Genomic DNA, 19,018 nt, shown 5'->3' with positions numbered 1-19,018 from the left:
GGGGTCCATGGCATAAAAAAGGCTGGGAATTCCTGATCTACAAATTATCACCACTTGACAATGTGTGAACTTGCTGCAAGATGAACTCTTTATTGTTAGGAGTGCTGTTAAAAAAAACTGCCATGTTTGTTTCTTCCATCCAGATCAGTGTTTTCTCTTGAATACATAAATGACTCTGCAGAATGGCTTGACTGTGCTGGCTTCATTGCCGAAATTGCTGACATAATAGGGCCTCTTTAGAATGATTGGATGAGATGAAGGGAAGGGGCTTTTTTCATTAATCAGTAGGGCCTGTTTCTGTGAATTATTTGATATTCTGGTGACTCTTGTGCCTAGATGTTTGCACTTGTGACCTGGATCGATGAGGTTGAATCATAATAGTTTCCAGATGATTGGGAAGTAGGCCAATTCGGCCCATCAAGTCTATACTGGCTCACGGAGCAATCTTGTCTCCCACCCCTCCCCCTAATTTTCCCTTTAGTCTTTTCTCCACAAACCAACTTTGCACTCACTTCACCTACAGCCTAGGGACAATTTAGAGCAGCCAACCAATTAATCTACTAGACCAACGTCTTTTTGGGATGCGAGAGGAAATGGACACCACCTGAAGTCAGCACTGAACCTGGGTCTCTGGCACTGCGAGGGAGCAGCTGTGCCAGCTGCACCAGTGTGAGGTTCAAATAAAATAAATTAAGTAAGTCTGGAAGTTTCAGACTACTGGATTGTTCTCTTAAAACCCATCTAATTAGCCCAGTCAGGCTTGTATTTACCTACTTTCTCACGACACAGAAGATGATTATTTAACCTATTAACTCTATTCTCAGAGTGACTCCATCAAGTCCAGTCCTCAGGTTGCTCAGGAGCAAAATCAGAAAGCACTTTTTTTTTCCCCCACACAAAGGATGGCAAACATATGGAGCTGTCCAAAACAATGTTTGGACATTGGTGCAAGAGTGGGGACAGTAGATTTTTTGTAGGTTAGCTTCAAGTGACACAGAGATATGGAACAATGTGTGTGAAAGGGGCTGGGGCATTTGCTAATGGAATGATGGGATGGTGCTAGAACACGTAATGGCCCTCTTCCATCAGAATGTGCCTTACCCTCTTTTAATTTTGAGCTGATTATTGTATTTCTAATGCAATCCCATCACTGAATATTGGCAAAAGACATAGTTTATAGGTGGAGAATCTTCGTGTTTTACCATTTTAAGGATAATCTTTAAACCAGGACCAAAATTCCATTGTAACAACATTGATTTCTCTAACTCCTGTTAACCACTTCCCTCTTTCTGCTCTCCTCCCTTCCCCTTTCTCCTTTTTGTTTACCCCATTCTGATGGCTCTCTTACCCCTTCTTTTCTCCTTCCTCATCTTCGTGACCTGCCATTCACCACCACCTCCCCCCACCCAGGTTCCCCGCCTCCCTTTTGCTCCACAGTCCACTCCTATTAGATTCCTTCTTCCTAAGCCCTCTGCCTCTTCCTCCGATCATCTCTCAGCTTCACCCACTCCCCCACCCACCCACATTTCCCCCCTCACCTGTTATCACCCGGCAGCTTATACTCCTCCCAATGCTTCCCCCTCCACTTTCTTATCCTGGCTGCCCTCTTCCTTTCCAGTCCTGATAAGGATCTCAGCCCAGAACATCGACTGTCTATTCCCCTCCATAGATGCATGCCCTGCTGAGCTCCTGCAGCATTCTGTCCCATTGCAGCCGCTTGGGCAGACTGTAGCTGATAAACATTGTGTGTGAGGTCATGCTGCATTGTAACCGGCAAAGGCAGGTGGGCAGCTAACTTGAGTGTAGCTAGGACTCAGCCTGCAATGAGGTAATGACTGCAAACCATATTTCAATGATGCTGGTAGGATTCCGCAGCACTCCTCTGAAAAGAGCCAAGTGTCTGTTACGTCCACCTGAGAAGGCAAATGGGTACTTACTTCACAGCCTCGTGCAGCAGTACAGGGTCTCCTGTGTACCACATTGTATTGTCGAACCACATCATGGAGCAGGGCTCGAGCCCATGAACTTCATACAGAGGTGCACCCGTGAGCCCGGCTAATGGAAATGCCTGAAAGTTGTAATGAATAGAATTGGGTGGCACCAGGCACTTTGACCTTCAGGGTTATCCTGATAATTCAGGAAGTCTGCTCGCTGATGGAAGGACGCGGTACGTGAAGAGAGCTTTATTGAAAAGTGCAGAAACCCTTTGAAGCCACTCTTCAGATATTAGCTGCAAAGTCTTCGGTAAGTACTTCATGAGTCTAATTCCTAAGTACACACCATCTGCGTGAGTTTGGTGTGGTTTGGAGCAGCTAGTGGTCTGGTGTTGAGGAATAGACTAAATTTTTTTTAGCTGTGCTAAAATTATATACCATTTCATCAATGGCTTTGACATCACACTGCAACCTGGTAAGGGTATTGTCCATTCATTGCTATCTTTGGAGAGATGGCTGTTCACTGATGCATTTCATGACTGGAATGTGTTCTCAATGCAATCATATTTCACTGAAGTTCCCAACTTACCCTTAACTTACTCTTAATTTTTATTCCCTGTTTGTAATGGAATTTTCATTGATGCCAGTTATTCAAACCTATCCATAGCCAGTGCAGCGTGGAAGCATTGGGTCCACCATGGGCAGCAGTCGGTGTATCATTACTGTGGACACAGTCTGTTCTCGCTGGTATCCAGAAACCCCTGCACAGCTCACCTCTTTACAACCTTGGAACTGTCCAGATGCAGATTCTTGGCTGTAGCATTATCTGATTAAAATCACTCATGCCAAATGCGAATCTGAATAGAAAGGCACTGCAATATTTACAGCATCATTGCTTGGTTCATGGTAAGGATTACAGTTTGTCCTTGTGACCTCTGGACAAAGCAGTCAATTTAATGCCAATTTATGGCTTGCTTTGTGCTGAACTTCAACCCAACTGGGAACTTGGTTCACTTCATGCAGACCCCTGGCCAATAAGAAAATAGAGGGAAGGTTTCCTTTCCTTTCATTTTTTCTGGGCTGGATCTGTTCCAAGGTCTTGGAGGTGAAATGGTTGTCTGCTAATCCATTGTAACAACTAGCCTAGTGGATCTTTGGCAGAATGGAAGCTTATCCTTGCTCATTTGGAGAGCAGAAGGGGTTTCACTGGCATTGGGGGAAAAATTCCATGTGACTTACGTCATTAAAAATTATTCAAGACATCTTTGTTCCAGAATCAGCAGTAGACTTGTCCTTGGATAGCTCAGCTAATTACCAATATGTGTTTACAAGGTTGGAATCTTGTAGTGCTACGTTTACACGAGAGTGGTGAAAATGTCTCAAACGCACAGGGCTGCAAGGCTGAGCAGTACAGAATTACATTGCTCCCACAAGAATAAGCTTCTTTCCAAACACAACCTTTCAGTTTTGCTCAAGAAAGGCCTCCCTTTTGTGCCATGTCGGAGAATTAATGGAGTTTTAGGGAAATGGGGGAGGTTGCTCTGAGTACAGTCTGCAGCATTGGATAGCCACAGCTGCTCCCTGCTTCTCTCTCAGGCTGTCATCATTCTCTCCCTCCACTAGTGCAAAGTTGATTTGGCTTCTGGATGCCCACATGTTTCTCTACCAGTGCTGTTCACCCCTAGATCCCACTATCATTCTGAAGCTGAAGATGCATCTCAGTTTTGCCCTGATCTATCTCCAACATCTGTCTTTGGTTTTTATTTCTGATTTACAAGTCCCATCTTGTCTTAAAGCTCTCCTTCAGTCCTCGGCTCACCTCCCCTTATCTGGCCCAAGAGTTAGCCACTCTTGATAGCTAAACCTGGCTTCCTCACCAGCCTTGTTGTTCTAACTGATGACTCATTATATTGACCCCTTTTCACACTTACTTTCCCAAGACCTCATAATATTGGCACTGCTTCTGCAGATCATTCCAGCTCCTGAAAGTTATAAGTTTTTAATTCCTAGTCTTGGCGTTGTCGATACAACTCAGCTCATTGTCCTAGAAACCCATGGGTATGAGAGACGTGTCCAGTCCATGGGCTTTAGCCTTCACACCAGATATTGTTCTGAACAATCTCCATCCAGACATCTGCTCAGCATCAATGGAATCCTGTACTTTTCATGTTAACAACAGGAATTCTGCAGATGCTGGAAATTCAAGCAACACACATCAAAGTTGCTGGTGAACGCAGCAGGCCAGGCAGCATCTGTAGGAAGAGGTACAGTCGACGTTTCAGGCCGAGACCCTTCGTCAGAACTAACTGAAGGAAGGGTTAGTAAGAGATTTGTGCTGGCCCCTCCCCCCCCACTTTCAAATCTCTTACTAACTCTTCCTTCAGTTAGTCCTGACGAAGGGTCTCGGCCTGAAACGTCGACTGTACCTGTTCCTACAGATGCTGCCTGCCCTGCTGCGTTCACCAGCAACTTTGATGAATTTTCATGTAGGACATTTTTCATGAGCATCCCGATCTAGAGATCATAAACATGTTTTCCCTTTTACAAAGTTAACTATATCTTTTAAAGGGTTGGCATATTATTTTAATGTGTTTGTAATTCAGGGCCACACAAAATACTTGTGACGAATTCCTGGTCGATGTGGTCTTTGATGGGCTCACAAAGAAATCAAGTGACTGTAACCATGAATTATCTTTATTTGAATTGATACACTCTGGATCTCAGGAGATCCCAACATACAATAATTCTATTTAAGAGCACAGCAAGTTCTCTTAACTTGCATAATTATTGGCCAAGGCTCACGCCCTTCGAAATGGTGCTCCAGAATCTTCTATACCTGAAGGGGTAGTTAGGCCCTGATTTTAACTTCTCGTTGAAGAACAACACCTTAGACTAAGCAACACAGAGACAGTCATCAATATCTTTGTGCTCAGGTTTGGGACATGATCCATGACCATCTGTTTGAGGCAACGGTGCCACGAAGTGAGCACCGCTATCATCACAGCAATTTTACCTTTGTTGTAAATCTCATATAAAACCTGTTCATGGTCTGTTTAGTGAATGCAGTTAAAGTGTGTATGGGATGGATGGGGCGTGTGGTGGAGGGAGGGAGGAAGAAAACGTAGGCAATAAAAAGCCCAGCTTTGTGGGACTGCTAAGGCAGCATTAGGTTATACTGTCCAGTGATTTGTAAATGTTTCAGTGTGACAGAAGTGTGACAGGTTCTTTTAATATATTTGCTTAGCAATAATGTGCTACGGGATGGAAAACTTGAGCGATGATGCAATTACGTGACCTAGTTTAGATAGGTGATGAAAAACCAGGTTGAAATTCATACAATGGATCCTGGGACATAACTTAAAGAGCCAAATTTTGGAACCAACCAAACTGAAACTAATCCATGGCCATTAAACCAGGTGAAAATATCATTAGACAAACCTAGCATTGTTATAGTAACCTGCCAGAAGTTTGCACTAGGAGGGGTGGTGGGCTTCAGACTTTCACAAGTGTAAATTCCTTTCCCCTTGTTTCCATTTCTTTCTGCATCTTCAAAAGTTGCATTGGCATTTTAAGGGGGGATTTGCTTCTGTAGATGAGTAACTGCTGTTATTTCCAGCATCTGAAAGCTGGGGAAGACATGGGTTACTGTTTAAGAGTTCTGATTTTAAGATGTTTGCTTTGGGGCAGTGGTTTCCATCTTGATGTTTTGAATGAATATTTTTTTCAAAAATATACTTCATTCATAAAACTTGCAAGTAAACAATACAGTATTTCATATGTCACATTCGCTGCACATGATATATTATTCACACGTTATATCAGCAGAACGTCATTTTTTTCTTTCACATAAGGGATGGTGTGGGCCATTTTTACTCAGGGCCCTATTTAAGTGGGACCTATATTATAGCCACTTTCTTATTATAGCCTTAATGATGGCTGTCCTGAATTTCAGCACGTCCCTGGCACTTGGTCGTGCAGCTGGAGCTGTGCCAGCCAGATGCCCTGACTGCTTGAACTGTGTCATTCATTCATCAGTTTCCAGTCTCGGCCACTGATGCTGGAAACTGAAATAAATTTAGAGAAGGACAGGGATCTTGGAACAACTCCATGTTTCTCTCCACGGATGTCATCTGACCTGTTGAATATTTACAAAGCTTTCTGGTTTTAACGTATTGACCACAAATCAAGCCTTTTTGCCTTGGGTCCTCTCTAAGTGAATGTCATTGCTGTTTGAACCGTGGCCTTCTGAGGTTCTGTCCTTGGTGGTAACTTGGTGGCACTCAATCAAATGTGTGACCTTATCAGTCACCGCTTTGAAGCTATATCCAGATTTCTTTGTTTTGTTGCTCTCCTGGGTCCTACCGCATGTTGGCTGTCCCAACATTCACACAATGAATGTTAAATGATAACACTTACGGGATTGTTGTGCTTGTATTGTTTGGAGATGGAGCAGGATGGGCTTTTGACAGATCAAGCAGAGCAATAGAAACATCTTGTTAGCCATTTCCTTTGTAATGCATAGCAGTTGCTTAAATTGACGTAGGGTGAAGATAATTGCTTTATTTGCAGTGAAACACTTGGTTATAAAACAACTATCACAAACTGTTGGCAAAACTGGCAATTACAATCCAACTGGAGGTCATTTAATGGGGCCCTTTAAACAGCTTGGATCTTAAAGGAAAACTAATTGGTGCCTAAGTGCTGAGTAGATAACCTGCCTGTGAACTGCTATAAAAATGATTTAGGTTGTCCCAATCTCAGTGTTTACAGCACTAAAAGGAATTTGTAGAACTGTTGGGTAGGTTGCTGCAAATTAATTTAAAACAAACAGCCCACGGTTTGACAGGCTAAAGAAGAGAAAGGACTAGTGTTCCTGATCAAATTTCAAGATAGATAATAAACCTGATTCTGCTACACGGGGCATATTGAATGAATTCAAAATGGTCTGTTTATCAGTAAAAGTAAGATCGCTTCTTAATCCTACACCAAAGTTTTGCTCTATCACAAATTTTCCAAGTCCAAAGTTCAATGTAAATCTATTATCAATGTATGCAGAGGTCACTATGTACTGCTTTGAGATCCATTTTCTTGTGGGCATTCACAGTAGATGTAAAGAGACACAACAGAATTAATGAAAAACGACACACAAAGAAAGATGGACAGAACAATTTGAAAAGTAAGACAAACTGTGTAAATACCAAAGAAACTAATAAAAATAATAAGTAAAATTGAGAACAGGAGTAGTGGAGTCTTGAAGATGAGTCCATAGATCGTGGAAGCAGCTCAGCGGTGACAAGAGTGAAGCTATTCACCCTGGTTCAGGACCCTGATAGCTGAGGAGTAATAACTGCTCCTGAACCTGGTGGTGTGGGACCTAAGGCTCCTGTGTCTTCTTGATGGCAGCATCATGAGGAGAGTATAGCCTCGATGGTGGGGGTCCTGGGTGGCGGATGCTGCTTTCAAGATGTGTATTTGAGAGAAACATCAACTATTGGAGTATTCTCTAACTGGCAGTCCAGGTTGATATTAACAAAGGCTGAAAGTATACATGACTCTAAGGCAGGGGTTCACAAGCTGGAGTCCATGGACCTTCTGGCTTAGTGGTATAGGTCCATGGCATAAAAATGCTGGGAACTCCTGCTCAAAATCTGTTGGACTTAGAGAGGTGATGAAACCGAACTTCTTCGGACTGCGGTAAAGGAGCTTCTCTGTCACAGTAAGATGCTGAGAAGTGAGAATGCCCACTTTTACTGAGGTCAAGTCAAAACTGCTTGAATGCTTTGCAGGTTCAGTTTAACATTCTGCCCTCCCTGTTGAATATGGTGACTCCTCAGCGATCCATGCACTGTTGGAGGCAGACTTCGGGTAGACTATCCCTCTTGGATTTGTTTGTGGACAGCATCCGAAGGTGGAAGGATTATGGATTCGAATCTCACTCTGGGGACTTGAGGACATAAACCTTAGCTGAGGGTACATAGACATAGACATAGACATAGACATACTTTATTGATCCCGAAGGCAATTGAGTTTTGTTACAGCTGCACCAACCAAGAATAGAGCATGAATATAGAAATACAAAAACCACAAACAATCAAACAACAATATGCAAACTATGCCAGATGGAAATAAGTCCAGGACCAGCCTATTGGCTCAGGGTGTCTGATCCTCCACGGGAGGAGCTGCATAGTTCGATGGCCACAGGCAGGAACAACCTCCAATGACGCCCAGTGTTGTATCTCGGTGGAATATGGCCGGAGTCCAACAGCAAAAAGTTCAATATCCAGGCTACAAACACGTTCCTCAATCATAATATGACCAGGATTGCACCATCCGTTGTTAACCAGAACAGCAAGCCCCCAACTCCTTTACGCTTACCGCCCTCAGTGCACTTCTGGTCAGCCCAAACGGTCTGGAAGCCCTCCATGGAAAAGTTTTGGTCAGGTATGTCCACGTTGTGGTATTGAGGCTGCGCTGGGTGGTGTCGACTTTCAGGTGAGGCTTTAAACTGCTCTTTAAGCAAGTACGCAGAAGGTACTTCAAAGATGAGTAGGGCAAGTATTCCCTAACAGAAGAAATTCTGCAGATGCTGGAAATCCAAAGCAATACACTCAAGCTGCTGGAGGAACTCTGCAGGTCAGGCAGCATCTAGGGGAATGAATAAACAGTTGACGTTTCGGGCTGAGACTCTTCTTCGGGACTGAAAAGGAAGGGCGAAGATGCCAGACTAAAATGGTGGAGGAAGGGGAAGGAGGATCGCTAGAAGGTGACAGGTGAAGCCAGGTGGGTAGGAAAGATAAAGGGCTGGAGAAGAAGGAATCTAATAGGAGAGGAAAGTGGGCCATAGGAGAAAGGGAAGGAGGAGGGGAGTCAGGGGGAGATAATAGGCAGGTGAGAAGAGGTAAGAGGCCAGAGTGGGAAATAGAAGAAGAGGGGAGTAAGAGGGAGTTTTTTTTTTACGGGAAGGAGAAATTGATATTCACGCCATCAGGTTGGAGAGTACCAAGACGGAATATAAAGTGTTGGTCCTCCACCCTGGGGGTGGCCTCATCTTGGCACAAGAGGAGCCATGGACTGGCATATCGGAACAGGAATGGGAATTAAAACGTTTGGCGTCCGGGAAGTTCTGTTTTTGGCGGATGGAGCGGCGTATTCCATGCCTGTATCTCCTGTTACGGACTTGGTCTTTGCTGTTGCTTCTGGTAGCAACTTGGGCGCAGCAGAGCTGTTTCCTCCGCTGCATCTGCTGCACCCTAGACCACCTCATGAATTTCAACTAGATGGACTTCGCTGCTGGTTTGCAGATAAATCTGAGCAAGAGTATCACAGAAATTTCCCCAGCTCATTCAGAATGGTGCCCTAGGAAGATACACACCTACCCGAGAGGGAAGTCTTGGCTTAACTTCAGTTGGGAATAAAATGAAGCCATCTGAAAGCACGGCCACTGCTCCCCTGCAGTCCTGTCCCCTTCTCCTTTCACACGCATTTAGGTGAAAAATCTCACCTCATGAGTGTGTGTTTAGCAGAAGCGTATCCTACACAAAAATAAAATGTATGAAGTTCAGGAAGTACTGCAGTCGAAGATATGATGCAGTCACTACAGCACCAATTAATTTATTGATCTCCAATGCATTTAAAGTAAATATAAACTTCAACACAGAACAAATTGATTAGAATGGTACACAATAACAAACACGATAAAATTTGCAGATGCTGGAAATCCAACTGCCTCCTGCTCCGCTTCCTTTGACAGAAGTTACGGGTTCAAACCCCACTCTAGATACTTGATTAGAGTCACTGAAAATAGATCCACTGGTTGTTAGGCCTGTTGTGTGCAAATGTGTTGCTGTGTTTCCTCTAATGCAACAGGGACTCTATTTTGGGAATGCCTTGAAAGCTGACATAGACTTTTTATGGGCTGAATGATTTCTTTTTATATGGTAAGAAATGGTTGCTCTACTTCCTGTATCTCAGTCAAGACTGTGATGGAACTGTACTATGTAGAGTCCTGTTGCAGGTACTTTGGGACACCCCGAGATCACAGTGCAGCAGCTGGTAGAACTGCTGCCCTCACAACCCTTGTGATCCAGGTTCAGTCCTGACCTCTGGTGTCGTCTGTTCAGGCTTCACCTGTTCTCCCTTTGACCAGGTGGTTTTCCTGTGAGTGAAAATATGCCCAAGTTGGCGGATCAACTGCCCCCTCTACTGTATAATTAACATAGAACATTATAATAGTACAGCACAGTACAGGCCCTTTGGCCCACAATGTAGTGCCAACCCTCAAACCCTGCCTTCCATATAACCCCCCACCTTAAATTCCTCCATATACCTGTCTAGCAGTCTCTTAAATTTCACTAGTGTATCTGCCTCCACCACAGACTCAGGCAGTGCATTCCACACACCAACCACTCTCTGAGTAAAAAACCTTACTCTAATATCCCCCTTGAACTTCCCATCCCTTACCTTAAAGCCATGTCCTCTTGTATTGAGCAGTGGTGCCCTGGGGAAGAGATGCTGGCTATCCACTCTATCTATTCCTCTTAATATCTTGTACACCTCTATCATGTCTCCTCTCATCCTCCTCCCTTCCAAAGAATAAAGCCCTAGCTCCCTTAATCTCTGATCATAATGCATACTTTCTAAACCAGGCAGCATCCTGGTAAATCTCCTCTATACCCCTTCCAATGCTTCCACATCCTTCCTATAGTGAAGCGACCAGAACTGGACGCAGTACTCCAAGTGTGGCTTAACCAGAGTTTTATAGAGCTGCATCATTACTTCGCAACTCTTAAACTCTGTCCCTCGACTTATGAAGGCTAACACCCCATAAGCTTTCTTAACTACCCTATCTACCTGTGAGGCAACTTTCAGGGATCTGTGGACATGTACCCCAGATCCCTCTGCTCCTCCACACTACCAAGTATCCTGCCATTTACTTTGTACTCTGCCTTGGAGTTTGTCCTTCCAAAGTGTACCATCTCACACTTCTCCGGGTTGAACTCCATCTGCCACTTCTCAGCCCACTTCTGCATCCTAGCTGAGTAATAGAAATGAGAGGGGCAGTTGTTATTGGGAATTCGGTGAGAATAAACTTACATTAGTGTATTTTGGAAGTTGATCTACTGACTTGGTGGACCGATGGGCCCGTTCTCTTCCTGGAGGACTCCATAACAAATGACATCATTTATAAATGCAAGTCTGTTCATTCATTGCATCTACAGTTGATATTTTTCAACTAATCTTTTTTTTGCCAAAGAGCACCTCCTGGATCTCTTGGCTTCCTGTTTAGTTTGGTATGAAATGAAATCATTAATCATTAATATAAAAATGCTTTAAGATAAAAGCTGAAAAATGTCTGTGGACCCAATTGTGTCTTGCTCGCTGTCTTCTGAAACCCACTCTGGATCACTCGTAATATGTCACAGGTAGCCAACTAGATTGAAATCTCGCCTTCCCCGTGAGCTTGGTAAATTGGTTTAATATTATAGTCACATGTACCCAGGTATCCATATATCTCCTTTCATTACGACAGTACATTGGGATAGCACAAGAGAAACTAATAACAGAATGCAGAATGTAGTGTTACAGTAACAGAGAAAGTGCAGTGCAGGCAAACAATAAGCTGCAAGGATAGTTGCGAGGGCAAGAATTCATCTTATGGTGCAAGGGGACTATTGGAAAGTCTTATAACACCGAGACAGAAAATGTCCTTGAGCTGCTTTATCAAGGCAGTATGAAGTGCAGGAAGGCTGGTTTCTATCCACAACACTACAACTTCTTGTATTCTTGGCAGAGCAGTTGCCATGGCAAGCAGTGATGCATCCAGATAAGAAGCTTTCCACGGTGTGCCAATAAAAATTGGTGACAGCTCTTTATCCTCTTGAGGGAGTAGAGGTGCTGGTGAACTTTCTTGCCGTTGCGTCCCTGTGGTTAGACCAGGACAGGGTATTGGTGATGTTCACTCCTCGGAACTTCAAACTTCCAGACTCTTGACCTCCGCACCGTTAATGCAAACAGGAGCATGTGCACAGCACCCTCTTCCTGAAGTTGATGAGTTGCTGCTCTGCTTTTCCGACAATGAGGGAATTTTGTAAAAATCAAAATTCAAAGTCAAGGTTATTGTCATCTGCTCAAGTACATGTATGAACAGGTCCAATTAAAAACTTGCAGCCACATCACTTGCACATAGCATCATCTAAAAAGTATTCAGAAGAAAACTGTAAATTGAACATAAATTATACATTTTTTTACATGTAAACATAATTAGAACAAAAAATAAACCAAGTCAGTTGTGGTGCAAAGTGGTCAAAGTGTTCACAATGTTGCTAAACTGCAGGATTACGGTTCTCTGGTTGGTTCAAGACTGAATATTCGAAGCGAAGTGACTGTTCTTGGACCCGGTAGTGTGGGACTTCAGGGTCCTGCCTGATGGTTGCTGTAAAAAGGTGGTGTGGCTTAGATGCTGGGGTTGTTTGATAGATGTTGCCTTCTTGAAGCAGCAGCTCCTGTAAATAAAGGGATGTTATCATGATGTACTGGGCAGAGTCCACTACTCTCTGTCGCTTCTTGCGTTCTTACGCATTTGCTTTTGCATGGGTGTTGAAGGCAGTACTGTAGTCAATAAACAATAGTTTAATGTAGGTGCTTTTACTGTCCTTTACTATCTTAATAAACACCAGACAGGGTGAATCGGTACGTCCTAATTCCCCTGTCAGAGAAGCCAAGAGTTGTGGGACTTGGACTTTAGATGTTTTGGGTGGACATCTTTCACCTGAACTGTCAGATCAGACGAATGGTCTCGTTCCAGAACGTTGACTGTTCCTTTTCCTCCACAGATGCTGCCTGACCTGCTTTTTGTGTGTTGCTTATTTAGGGAGCACACGGATGAACACCTGATGTGACATAACTTAAAAGTCTGCAGACATTTGAACTCAGGCCTGAGCAGCTGACTTGTGAACCATGGCTGAAGGACTTGGTCTTGTGACATCAGGTTCAGCAAATCTCACATTCTGACAATAACTGGAGCTATAGAGAGTTACGGAATAGAAACAGGCTCTTCAGCCAACCAAGTCTGTGCAAACCTTCACTCACTCATGTATACTAATTCCATGTTTATCCCTTTTTATTTACTCCCCCCATTCTCCTCAGGCTCCCCCAGATTCTATCAATCAGCATTGTGGGCAATTTGCAGTACTGAGCAATCTGAATTTGTTTGGGCCATGGAGAGAAGCTCTTAGAAAATCCACACAGTCACAGGGAAATGTGCAAACTCTACAAAAACAACAAGCAAAATCAGGATTAAGCCCTGTCCTTATAACTTCCCATGTCATATAAAAAGGAAGCTCCCTGTGAAAGCATGTGGTTCTGCTGTTGCCAGAAACCTAGAGCAACGAACGCAAAATACTGGAGGAAGTCAGCAAGTCACGCAGCTTCCATGGAGGGGGATCAACAGTTGACATTTCAGGTCGAGACCCTTCATCAGGACTGGAAAGGAAGGGAGCAGAAGCCAAAGTAAGAAGGTGGGTGGGGGGGGGGGGGAAATTACCAGAAGTTAGAAAAATTGATGCTCATGCCCAACAGGTTGGAGGCTACCCAGACAAAATGCTGAATTCCTCTGACCTGGAGCCAGAAACCTACAGGCATCTCCAGTTGTTCTCAGCTTGACCATGTGGGCACTACCTCAGGAGATCCATGAACTCAATGGCTGACTGAAGGTTCTAGGCTGCCCTTCTCAGAACACCCAAGTCACTTCCTTCAAGTATAATTTGTTGACTGTGAAGTTACTTTTGTAGGAAATGCAGCAGCTACTTTATGCATAGCAAGATGCCACAATCAGGAATGTGGTAGTGACCAGGCTGCCTGCTTTAGGAATGTTGACTGAGGATTCAAAAATCTGAGGACTCTTTTAAAAAAAATTATATGAATGAGCTTTTAAATCATCATGTGGTCCTACTGCTGGTAAATGGAATTAATATAGATGTGTATGGGGTGGTCAGCTTAGTCATGGTGGGCTGAATGCTATTAACTATTTGCTAGGACACAGGATAAATACCTGCTCTTCAGAATAATACCATGGCACCTTTTGCTTCCAACTGTGGGGACAGAGGTAGTCTCAGATGAATGCCTCATCCAAAACTGAGCATTGCTGATGGGGAACCATTTCCTCGTTTTGCACTGAAGCAAGAGTTGAACTCACAACTTCCTACTTCCAAGAACCTACTTTTGCAACATCCACAGTCATACAGAACATTTGGCCCACTGACCAGGAGACTCCCATTCTCCCTACGTTCTTTTCAACTCCCTCCAGATTGACTTACACAGCTGAGGCAATTTCCAGTGACAAATTGCTTGCCAATTAATTTATTTTGGGTGCGGGGGGAATCTGAGCACCTGGAAGAAACCCATGCAGTATTTGGGAGGGTGTGCCACTCCACATAGACAGGATCAGGAATGAACACAGGTCATTAGGGTTGTGAGGCAGTAGCTGTACTACTCTTCTGAAAATGAAACTTATTTTAACAACAAAGCAAGTTAATCCAAGGAGCGTGCTTCTTTGGTGAATTGGTCGTTTGCTTTGTTGGTGGAAGAAGTAAATACAAAAAGAAAAAGTTTTTAAATTAGTCAGATATGGCAGCTTTTAGCATCTTGTAGAACTTGGTTTAAAATTGCAGACTCTGGCTATTGCTTTAAAGGACAAGGATCATACTGAATATTGGGCTACAGGTTATGTATTTTGGGGATTTCCATGCAAAAGTACTTTGCATTGGAAGGATTTGTGTTGCATGTGATGTAGTTAGGTGAGCCTAGTTTTCTAGCCACCTGCCTGTATCTGGACAAAGTGCTTTACATACTGAACTGCATACACTGGAAATCTGAACCAAACACAAGAGGATGCTGAAAATACCCAGCAGGTCTGGCATCATCTGTATCTGGAGAAATAGTTAATGCTTCATTTCAACTGGTTCTGGGTTTAAACTTTACTTAGACTCTTGAATGGTCATTAACTTAAAACATTAATCTATTTCTCTCTCTCCTGTTCTTTAGATTCCCATGGTTAGTGATTCAGCATAACTTTGACCCTGTCAAGTTTCAGTGACATCACAGTTCCCTTCGAAAGAAAAAAATAAAAGCAAGAATAATTTAGCAGGTCAGGCAGCAGCCGTAGAGAGAGAAGCAGAGTTAATGTTTTCGCTTGTTACCCCTTTATCAGAACTAAAATCATTAAGTGTTTTTCACCGCTTGTCCTGTTGAGTATTTCCAATATTTTCTGTACTTGGTACAACACTTTGAATTCCAGTTGCTGGGCAACTTTATTGAAAAGCAATAGAGTACATAATTGCAACCAGAATCAGATTCCAAACACTTGCAGTAATGGTTGTTAACGGTAATCATTCTGCGTGAGAAAATAGCAAACGTTTTTTGCCATTGCTGATTACAGTTGCTTCATGTGGATTGGAGGTAGATCTGTAAGGCAAAAGAGCAGTGGGGGGAAGTCAGACTATAAGACAGCTCTAAAAAGTCATCACTGAATCATTGGGCCAGATGGCGTGATGCAATGCTTGACTCTGTGTAAGGAATTTAGTAATCCTTGGATCATGGAGGATTTTGTCTGTTGTATCTTAATGTGCACAGAGAATCTAGTCAAATGGCCTTCAGTCAGTCTAGATAATCTAATGGTGATCAAAACTCGTGAAAGTGTTAAGCCAGTTTCAGGTGAATTCAAATAACAGCATCTTGATCAAATATTACCAGAATTATCACAGTGTATTTGCTTTTCTTTCTTTTGCTTCTCCCTGAAGCAAACTGCATACCAACTGAACAAGCCATCCAGGTTGTATTGGATAAATTTCTTTTCGGAGAATGGTATTCAGTGTTAACTCTTAATTGACAGAATTCAAGAAGCTTGTGCTAAATAGTCAAATGACTTATTTTTATTACAGGGCAGGTAGCTCAACATGACATCCACAGATTTGCTTTCCTTTGGTTTCACGGATTAGTGTTAAGGAATGGGAACTCCATCTGACTGTAGCCTCGCCCTTCTTAACAGAACCAATTATTTTCTGGTCTGGTTTTAAGTCCAGTATAAACGTGCTGATTCAACACCAGCATGGACTGAACCCAAGACTTGATGATTTTTATGTTGTTTCTGGAGAAGTTACCAACAGTCAGAACTGTGGCAGGAGAATTGCCACAATTGCCTTTAACTTACTGAGTGTCTACTTATAGCCCTTATTTTATAACTGGTAATCAGGAATACGAGGGGTGATTGATAAGTTCGTGTCCTAAGATAGAAGGAGTCAATTTTAGAAAACGTAGCACATTTATTTTTCAACATAGTTCCCTCCTACCTGTGCACACCTAGTCCAGCGGTCGTGGAGCATACGGATCCCTTCTTTGTAGAAGTCGGCATCTTGGACCTCCAAAAGTGGTCCACAGCAAGGGTGATTGATAAGTTCGTGGCCTAATGTAGAAGGAGATGAGTTATTAACTTGAAACTTTCTGCATAATCACTCAAAGAGTTGAACTGCACATACATGTAACGGGAGCTGTATAACTCATCTCCTTCTACCTTAGGCCATGAACTTATCAATCACCCCTGCTGTGGACCACTTTTGGAGGTCCAAGATGCCGACTTCTACAAAGAAGGGATCCATATGCTCCACGACCGCTGGACTAAGTGTGTAAATGTAGGAGGGGACTATGTTGAAAAATAAATGTGCTAGGTTTTCTAAAATTGACTCCTTCTACCCTAGACCACAAACTTATCAATCACTCCTCGTAAATTCAGTATTTGTTTCACTACTTACATACTTAATTACAACATTGAAGGCATCCATTTCAGTCCTTTAAGTCCATGACAGCTCACAGAGCAATCCCATTCTTCCACTAATTTTCCCTATTCTGCAATGTTTCACAAAACAAAGAACAGATACAAGGGTCTTGGCCCTAAATGTTGACTGTTTACTCTTTTGGATAGATGCTGCCTGGCCTGTTGAGTTCCGCTAGCATTTTGTGTGTGTTTAAAGAACAGATGGGCCATTTGGCCCATTATGTTGTGCTAGTCTTGATGCTGGTTCATACGTCAAGTCATCAACAGCATTGGTGGCGTAATGGTATTACAGTACCAGTGACCCCGGTTCAATTCTGCCACTGTCTGTAAGGAGTTTGTATGTTCTCTTTGTGATTGCACGAGTTTCTCAAGTGCTCCGGTTTCCTCCCACATTCCAAAGATAGACGGGTTACGTTTAGTAAGTGGTGGTCGTACTACACTGGTGCTGGACATATGGCCAAACTCGCAGGCTGTTCCCAGCATATCTTTGGACTGTGTTGGTTGCTGACATGACACAGTTCACTATACATTTTGGTGTTTTGATGTGAGAAATAAATCTAATCAACTAAATGTTCTCCTTGTTTATTGCGCCTTCCCCTCCACTCCCTTCGTATTCACGTGTCTATCTAAAAGCCTTTTAAACTCCACCAAACTGCCTGCTTGCACTCCTACCCCTGGTAACGTATCCCAGGCATTGACCACTGTCTCCATGGAAAAAGAAACTTCCCTTTTATCCTCTGTTGTTTGACATTTCTACCCTGGGGAACAGATTCTGTCTGTCTACCCTATCTATTCCTCATAATTAAAACAAAACCTCTATCAGGTTTCCTCTCGGTCTCTGACACTCTAGGGAGAAGAACCCAAGTTTGCCTAACCTTTCTTTAATCCAGGCTGCCTTGGGCTTTATCCCCAATCTCCACATCCTTTTTTATAATGAGGCAACCAGAACTGCACTCAATTCTCCAAGCTGCAGCATGGCTTCCTCATTGAAGTACTCAACACTTCTACTAATGAAGGCAACCATTCTATATGTCTTCCTTACCACCTTATCCACTTTTAGTGAACTATGGACCTGGATCCTTGGATCCCTCTGTACTTCAATGCTATTAAGGGGCCTACCATTAACTTTTCTCCTTCCATTTGACCTCCCAACGTGCAAGAGCTCCCACTTTCCTGGATTAAATACCATCTCCCACTTCTCTGGCCATATTTATAACTGATTTATATTCCCCTGTGTTCTTTGATAGTCCTTAACACAGCCCACAATTCTACCGATCTTGGAGCTATTTTCAAACTTGCTAATCCATCAAGCTATGTAGGTATCATAAGTCCCAGCAATGATCCTTGCAGAACATCACTGGCCACAGACCTTCAGACAGAATATCAGCCCTACTCCCTGAACTAGGATTTCCAAATACAAACTTGCAGTTTACCCTGAATTATATTCTGAGTCAACCTACCATGAGGGACCTTTCCAAATGCCCTCCTAAACTCCACGTAGGTACTGTCTATGGCCGTATCCCCATCAAAGTCCTTTTTCACCTCCTCCAAAAACTGAAACAAGTTTGTAGGGTATAACCTGCCCAGCACAAAGCGAAGCAGACTGTACCTAAGCAGACTATGCCTTTCCAACTGTGCATAAGTCCTATTCCTCAGTATCCTCCTCATTAGCTTCTCTACCACTGACATGATGCTCACTGGCCCATGATTACCTGGTTTAACCCTATCTCCCTTCTTGAACAAAGGCACAACATTTATTACTCTGTTGGGACCTCACTTCTTGCTAGTGAGGACACAAATATCCTTGCAACACACACAGAGCTTGGCAGGCCAGGCAGCATCTATCAAAAAGACTGAACAGTTGACGTTTTGGGCCGAGACCCTTCATCAGTTCCTCCGGCATTTTGTGTGTATTGCTCAGATTTCCAGCATCTGCTGATTTTCTCATTTGTGACACAAATATCCTTGTCAGAGCTCCTTCAGTCTCTTCACTTGCTTCTTTCAGTATTGTGGGATATATGCCATCATGCCATGTGGATTCTTCCATCTTAATGCTTTTCAGAAGACTCAAAACTATCTCCTCTTCAATCTCAAATGAACATTAGCATGCCCCGTGCTATTTTCGCTATCCTCCAATTTCTTCTCCTTGGTAAATACCTTCACATTGTGCTCATTTATTACCTCACCCACTTGCTTTGACTCTAAGCATAAATCCCCTCTTTTATCCTTGAGCGGACCTACTCTGTATAAATTACCT

The 19,018-nt window shown here is 43.2% G+C and overlaps 1 protein-coding gene across 3 annotated transcripts in view; it reads left to right on the top strand.

Annotated features, from left to right (window-relative positions):
• smoc1 (SPARC related modular calcium binding 1) overlaps positions 1–19,018 on the top strand; it is a 248,867-nt gene that overhangs the window by 86,824 nt on the left and 143,025 nt on the right. The gene's annotated exons all lie outside the window — the stretch shown is intronic.

The sequence above is a fragment of the Mobula birostris genome, chromosome 1, assembly GCF_030028105.1.
Source record: "Mobula birostris isolate sMobBir1 chromosome 1, sMobBir1.hap1, whole genome shotgun sequence".
NCBI lineage: Eukaryota > Metazoa > Chordata > Chondrichthyes > Myliobatiformes > Myliobatidae > Mobula > Mobula birostris.
This window is presented reverse-complemented; position numbering and strand designations above follow the sequence as displayed.